This window comes from Rhinopithecus roxellana, chromosome 18, assembly GCF_007565055.1.
Source record: "Rhinopithecus roxellana isolate Shanxi Qingling chromosome 18, ASM756505v1, whole genome shotgun sequence".
NCBI lineage: Eukaryota > Metazoa > Chordata > Mammalia > Primates > Cercopithecidae > Rhinopithecus > Rhinopithecus roxellana.
The window spans coordinates 21,702,393-21,711,059 of NC_044566.1; positions in this window are offsets into that span (position 1 = coordinate 21,702,393).

The following is an 8,667-nucleotide window of genomic DNA, read 5'->3' on the forward strand; positions in this document are numbered from 1 at the left end:
AATTTGAAACAGAAGAAACAAAGTTCAAGGAGCTGGAGGCAAATAAAGGAGTTGCTGAATTTAAAGATAGGATTCCATTATATTTGGATAAAAGAAAGAGGGAGAGCTTAAAATACAAAAAGGCAGTCAGGGCTAAAATCAGAAGCTCTTCCAAGAGTATCTACTTTCTCTCAAGGACAACTAAATGATTGTGTTAGTCTGTTCTTGTACTGCTATAAAGAAATACCTGAGACTGGATCATTTATAAAGAAAAGAGGCTTAATTGACTCACAGTTCCACAGAATGTACAAGAAGAATAATGCTGGCATCTGCTCAGCTCAGGGGGAGGCCTCAGGAAACTAACAATCGTGTTAGAAGGGGAGGGAGAAGGGGAAACACACACATCACAGGGCCGGAATAGGAGTAAGAGAGAAGAGAGGAAGTGGTACACATTTTTAAACAATGAGATATCATGAGATTTGACTCGCTATCATGAGAACAGCACCAAATGCATGGTGCTAAACCATTCATGAGGAACTGCTCTCATTATCCAATCACCTCTCACCAGACCCCATCTCCAACACTGGGGATTACAATTTGACATGAGATTTGGTAGGGACACAGATCCAAATCATATCATTTCACACCTGACTCTTCTCAAATCTCATGTTCTACTCACATTTCAAGACTAATCATGCTTTCCCAACAGATCCCCAAAGTCTTAACTGATTCCACCACTAACTCAAAAGTCCACAGTCCAAAGTGTCCTCTGAAACAAGGCTAGTCTCTTTCTCCTATGAGCCTATAAAATCAAAAACAAGTTGATTACTTCCAACATACATTTAAAGTATAAACATTGGGTAAATATTCCCAATCCAAAAAGGAGAAATCAGCCAAAACAAAGGAGCTATTGGCCCCATGCAAGTCCAAAACCCAGCAGGGCAGTCATTAAATCTTAAAGCTCAAAAATAACCTCCTTTGATTTCATGTCTCACATCCAGGGCACACTGATGCAAGTGGTGGGCTCCCAAGACATTGGGCAGCTCCGTCGCTTTGCAGGGTTTATCCCCTGTTACTGCTCTCATGGGCTGATGTTGAGTGTCTCTGGTTTTTCTATGCACATGGTGCAAGCTGCTACTGGATCTACCATTCCAGGGTCTGAAGGATGACAGTCCCCTTCTCACAGCTCCACTAGGCAGTGCCCCAGTGAGGACTCTGGGTGGGGGGCTCCAACTCCACATTTCCCCTGCACACTGCTCTAATAGAGGTTCTCTATGAGGGCTCCGCCCCTGCAGCAGGCTTCTCTCTGGACATCCTGGCTTTTCCATACATCCTTTGAAATCAAGATGGAGGCCCCCAAACCTCAGCTCCTTCATTCTGCATACCTACAGGCTTACCACCATGTGGAAGCCTCCAAGGGTTATGGCTTGAACCCTCTGAAGTAAAGGCCTGAGCTGTACCTGAGCCCCTTTGACCCATGGCTGGAACTGGAGTGGCTAAAATACAGGGAGCAGTGTCCCTAGGCTGCACAGGAGAGTAGGGACCTGGGTCTGGCCATGAAACCATTATTCTCTCCTAGGCCTCCTGGCCTGGGATGAAAGGGGCTGTCACAAACTTCTTGGAAATGCCCTCAAGCCCTGTTTCCCATCAATCATCTTGGCCATTATCTCTTTCCTCTCTACTTACTCAAATTTTTGCATCTGGCTTGAATTCCTCCCCTTAAAATGGGCTTTTCTTTTTTACCACATGACCAGGCTGTAAATTTTTCCTAACTTTTACACTCTGTTTCTCTTAAATGTAAGCTCCAATTTCAGGTCATTTATTTGTTCATGTGTATGAGCTTAGGTAGTTAGAGGCAGCCAGGCTACCTCTTGAATGTTTTGTTGCTCAGAAATTTCTTCCACTAGGTACCCTAAATCACCACTCTGAAGTTTGACGTTCCATGGATCCCTAGGGCAGGGGCATGGTGCAGCCAGTTTCTTTGCTAAGGCATAACAAAAGTGACCTTTGCTCCAGGTCACAAATAGTTTTTAATTTCCATCTGAGACCTCTTCAGCCTAGCCTTTGCTGTCTGTATCACTATCAACATTTTGTTCACAACCATTTAGCCAGTCTCCAGGAAGTTCCAAACTTTCTCTCATTCTCCTGTCTTCTTCTGAGCCCTCCAAACCCTTCCAGCCTCTGCCTTTTACCCAGTTCCAAAGTCACTTACATGTTTCAGGTATTTTTACAGCAATGCCCCACTCCTTAATACAAATGTTCTGCATTAGTCTGTTCTTGTACTGCTATAAAGAAATACCTTAGCCTAGGTATTTTGTAAAGAAAATAGGTTGTCTGGGCATGGTGGCTCATGCCTGTAATGCTAGCACTTTACAAAGCTGAGGGGTCGGATTATGAACTCAAGAGATCAAGACCATCCTGGCCAACATGGCGAAACCCCGTCTCTTCTAAAAATACAAAAATTAGCTGGGCATAGTGGTGCACGCTTATAGTCTCAGTTACTCAGGAGGCTGAGGCAAGAGAATCACTTGAACCCGGCAGGCAGAGGTTGCAGTGAGCCAAGATCGTGCCACTGCACTCCAGCCTGGGTAAGACAGAGTGAGACTCCGCCTCAAAAAAAAAAAAAAAAAAAAAAGAGAAAGAAAATATGTTTAATTGGCCCACAGTTCTGCAGGCTGTACAGGAAGCATGATGCTGACATCAGCTCGGCTCCTGGAGAGGCCTCAGGAAACTTACACCTATGGGGGATGGTGAAGGGGAAGAACACACATACACACACACACACATATATATAAAACTACATTTCTATAGGTAAAAGAGCTCATTTACACACACACATTTCTCGATGGTGACAGAAAAATACATTTAATGGTGGCAAGGTGGAACCTGACAACTGATTAGGAATAAGTAGAGAAGAAGCATTTTTTAACATATTTATAATAATAGCATCTTGAACGCAGGGCTCAATTCATACATGTTAAATGAGTGAGTGTGGGATGAAGAATCCAAAATGACGGCTAGAATTCTAGATTAGTCAACTGGGTGACAGGCAGTGCTATTTATTAAGAAAGAGTTTGTCAAATGAGAAAGAGTCTTAAATATGTTTGAATGTTGATAATCACCAATAAAAAGAAAAGTTAAATAATAAAGAAAAATTATAAGTAATATTCAGTAGGCAATCTAATATCAATTTATTCTCCCCTCTGAGTGAACATTTACTTGTTGCTATTATACTTATAAAGAACTATAATGGCAGCATTATTAGAAGGAATTCCAATTACCAAAGTAAGTTACCGCTGGATTATTTTCAAGTTAAAGTCTCTTGACATTCCAATACTTATAAGGAGGTTTTATCCAAGCACTGATTTTGTGTATCATTGGGATGAGATCACAGCTTTGGAATTTTTCTCTTTTAATTTCTAACCTCCTAACATGTGCTACTTTCATCAAATACCTAATACCCAGATAATTCGTATATATCCATTTTCACCAACAGCTACATAATTCTTGTCCCAATAACATGGTCCCCACAAACGTAATTCAAAATCCTTTACAGTTTATGAATTAATATTTCAACAAATATGGGCTTGTTTTGTTGTTTAAGAAACAACAAAAAGTCAACTCACCCTTGTTTTCATTGAGATAAATTTATTACTTATATGTTGCTTTCTTCCAAAAAGATTTAGGTGATGTAAAAAATATATGCATACAAGACAACTGCTAATATACAATGCTTATAACTAATGCTATGAAAATAATGGGGAACCCTACAGACCACCATATATGCCTATACAGTTTCTGTAATTGAATGTTCAATTGAGCTCTCAGCTTAGATAGAGACAAACTATAACAGTGGTTTCATATACTTTTCATTGTCAAATAAAATAAAAGATCAGTTCCTCAGGATCATTAGTATTATTTCTTAGAAGTGAATTTTAAAAGGAATTTGTCATTTGGAACCCTATTCAATGTATACTGAACATAACAGATAATGCAATTAAAACTACTTTTGCAGTAGAATGCATAATTCTTTTCAAAGTCAAATAAAATAAAATATTCAAATAAAATGGTGAATGTTGAATTTAACCTGGGCCCTGTGCTCATAGAAAATGGTTATGGTTAGGACATCTCCCTATTCCTAGAACCACTTTTTTTATTTTTATTTTTATTTTTTTTTAATTCTGGAAGAAAACCAACTGCAAAAGAACCACCCTTCCCTATGTTATTCATTGTCTCTTCTTTTTCACCGCTCCAGGAAGACTCGCAGATGTCTTTTTTGTTCACCTGCCTCTATAAAATCCAAGATATCCTTCTTTTTATTTGAAATCTTTCTCATTATGATCATCCTTCCTATGCAACAGCCTGAATAAAATAATCTTAATCATGCAGTGCATGCTGTCCTTCAAGTTACTTTGAGGCTGCGTGGGAATTGGGAGTATAACATTCGAGCATTACTGTTTTCAGGGTCTCAATTTTAGTCACTTTCCTAACTCTTTTTTCTTATTTAAATATAGTTTAGACAATATGTGAGATAACTAATTCCTAATAATTTTGAAAAGTTTAATTTTTATACATTTATTTTATGAATATCCAGACTTCAAGCATTCCCAAAGCTTAATGTTTTTTACCTATATGTATTAATTATTCTAAATCAGAGAGAATAACAGTTTTATGAAGATGAATGAATAATCAGGTAAAACTGAAGATAGAAAAGAAGAAAAAGAATAAAAGAATAGCTTCAAGGTTTTTATTCTCTTCAGATCTTTAGTGTTGATAGCTAATTGTTTTCAGAATCTCTCATCTATGTGCTAACATTTTCTAATAGCTATTTCCACAGAAATGAGTTCATTATGACATTTCTATTTGCATATTCTGGTTTAATTGCTTGCACTATCGGTCCTTTTCTGGTGATAACGGAATATAAAACAAGAAACTCCGCTCTTAAACATTTATATATTTGAGTGCTGGCACATCCTGTTCTTAGGTACAACTTTCAATTCCCTTCTTTACTTCATTGTCCAATTTACATATTTTAAGCACTGTTCTTCCCTCCAGAAAATATCAAAGATTTCCTTCACTTTGTTTCCTTCCAATCCGAAACTAAAATGAACTGTTCTGGAAAACACAGACAATACTCTTTTCACATGAGAGACGCTCTGGGCTTTTCCATCTGAACTGGCCTTCTGCTAAAGTGCCTTAAGAAGAACCTCTGCAGAGTTCATACTAAGCAGTCCCCACACTTTCTGCCCATCCAACCTCCAATCTGAATCCCAAATATTTGATAATCACTCACAAGATTTTTCATGGCAACCATATAAGAGAAGTGAATACAATTACACCATTGTACAACATAAAAGATTTTATTTACTTACCATTATAGAAATTAATTTGTGACCAATAATTGAAATTTCAGTTAGAATGAGAATAAACATTTTACGCTTATTAGAATTACTATTATTACTATAAATTCACATTTTTTATATATATATGTATATATATATTTTTTTTTGAGACGGAGTCACGCTTTGTCGCCGAGGCTGGAGTGCAGTGGCGCGATCTCACTCACTGCAAGCTCCACCTTCCGGGTTCAGGCCATTCTCCTGCCTCAGCCTACCGAGTAGCTGGGACTACAGGCGCCCGCCACCGCACCCGGCTAATTTTTTTGTATGTTTTTAGTAGAGATGGGGTTTCACCATGTTAGCCAGGACGGTCTAGATCTCCTCATCTTGTGATCCACCCGCCTCGGCCTCCCAAAAGGCTGGGATTACAGGCCCGAGCCACTGCGCCCAGCCTATTATTCTCACATTTTATTGTAGGAAAGCAGATTTGTTTCACATAAGACATGGTGAATTTTATTTGCTGGGATCAAAGGAGACATCACTTCTGTTTCCTCTTAACACAGAGTCATTGTTTTGCTGTCACAGTGACTGTAGGTACTGTAAATGATCCACAAACAGCTTTGAAAGAAAAATAAAATATATAAGTCACACATTATATTATCTTTAAAGGTTTCTTTCCTTTCATATTACAACTAGGTCTCAAGAGCAGCATTCCTGCATTGTTTAGTCATATTGTAAATGACAATGCAGAAAAAAAGGAGGTGTAGAAAAGGGGATACAAATTTTAGCAAAAGATTAAAAATCCAAGCATGTACAACATATCATGTAATTATCTTGATGAAAACTGGCATACATTTCATATAAACATTTCATTAAAATGCTAAAAAAATGCAAAAATATTTTCTCCTTCCCAGCTGAAGTTATTTTTATTAACTACTTCATCGTATGCAGATACTCATTTTAGGTCTAATGTTTACTTGTCAAGTTGCTAGTCAAGTAGGAATATTCTTGGGCATAATACATCATTACAACCTTACAACTATTTAGTTAATTTTGAGTTTATCATAACCTTGATGTTCATAGTAATTTCAGAGGGAGTATTTGAAACATCAGATAGTTGCCAATTATAAGTAACACTTTTAGAAAACAATTTTTATTAAAGTCAAATTAGATGCTTATGCTGATAACTTACTCTTAAGTTGTTCATAGTTAATCTCACTAGAAAGTATTACATAGGATGCCAAAAATTTGAAGGAAAAAAATTATATGTAATTAGTACAATGACCTGAACGAAAGAGGGAAAGACTATTGTGAATATAAACTGTCATTAAAGAATCCGTCTATTGATGGACTTATTGCTAATTTTAAAACTTAAGAATAAAAAAAGACCCCAATAAAACTACTGAAAAACAACAGTGCCTGAAAATATAAGCAGTCCCCTTATTTTACTTAGATAAACTGAAATTAGAAAAACTTATCCCCATATATACCTTGATTTAGATTTTCCAGCAAGAGTGATTAAGCTATTTTTATTTATTTTTTGACAGAAAATGGGTAAAAGTGAAGAAGTCTTTAAGAAGTCTTGGAAAGCAATCATCATCTCTCTGTTGAGTCTGCTCGGATGTCTCACAATGGTAAATGCACATTCCCTTTGACCGGTATTCTCATTTTTTTACAGAAATAAAATAGGCAGTTAATTAATAAGCTTCTCAAAATATTGTTTGTGTAAATAAAAACAAAAAATACTGTCAGTACTCATCAGTGGGCATACAGTTAGATAAATTATACTATATCTATTTATAAAGTACTTTGAAGAATTTTAATGAAGTAGACCAACATGTAAGAAAATAAAAGAGTATTTTATTTTATTTATATATATATTTATTTATTATAACTGAAAAATTAAATAATACGAATCCTGTATTCACTATTTATAAGAAAAATCAATTTGTAGGGGTGTGTGTATATGTAAACAGAGAAAGAGAAAGTAGATAAAAATCTCTACTTTGAATTCAAGTGTTAAAAATGTGACTTTAATATGTTTTATGTAATTAAATTGAATATTTATTTTGTTAATTGGTGGGAATTTAATTTCAGTGAAACTGGGAGTTTATCAGTCAATTTGTCCTAATCCATCTCTCCCCAGGTGTTCTGTCTAAATCTGGGACTAAGGCACTGATGAAGAGTGTAACTCTTGTTCCTCAGAATCTGTCTGTGTTGGAATATGCAAGGATTTATTCATCATTACATGATCTATTGTCACTTCAGACAGTTGAAATGTGTGGTTCCCTTGGCTGTGAGTGCAAAGCTCTTTATAAGTAAACGACCTTTCAGTACAGAGTTAGAAGGATGCACATGAAGCAAAGTTAGCCATGTTGCACATGGCCAGGTGTCACTCCCTTCCCAGCATTCAAGAACAAAATGAGAGTAAAGATATAAAATCACTCTTTGATACTGAAATGGGAAAAGTTCCCTTATCCACCTCACAGGGCACGCGATGGGAGTGGGTTCCTTCTCCAGTGCCCCACTGCTCACACCTCTAGGAGAGCATACACACAGGCAGGTTGCGGAGCGCTGACCCCATGGCAGTGTCTAGGGGTGAATGTTTACAGCTCCTGAGGCCCCCGTGAGCTTGTGTTACAGTGTGCTCTTTCAGTTTTGGCGTCCGAAGGTGGCTTGTGTCAATCAGCTTAGTTAGATCCTCTGCCTTATTGCAAGGACAGAGGGCTTTCTGTATCCCAGGTTCTTGCCTTAGCATACCAGAAAAATCAGATCACACGTGGGCTTGGAGAATGAGTGCAAAGTTTATTATTGAGTGATGGTGGCTCTCAGCAAGGTGGATGGGGAGGCCAGAAGGGGAATGGAGTGGGAAAGTGGTTTTCTCCTGGATTTGGGGTGCTCTGTGGCTGCACTCTCGTTAGACCACCTGGCCAGATTCCCATTCATGTCATTCCACTGCGGATGGTCTACCGGCGTCTGCTGGTGCCTGTAGGCGTGCTAATGTGGTTTTTATAGGCACAGGATGGGGATGTGGCAGGCCAGGGTATTCTTGGGAAATGCAACATTTGGGCATGAAAACAAAAATGCCTGTCCTCACCCGGGTTCATGGGTACAGGCCTCTGGGGAGCCCTCACCAGAGACCCGCCCTTCTCTACCCAGCACTTCCCTGCCTCCCTCCTGTATCAATACCACAAGTTAACAACAGCCAAGATTAGTTCAAGCTAAGATGGGTTCAGGGTAGAAACGCAGGAAAATTCCAACAAATGTTGCTGTGAAAAGCTCTAATAAATACAGCCTTTAACATAAGACAGAATTATTGTCATTTAGAGCTACAAATACCTAACATTTT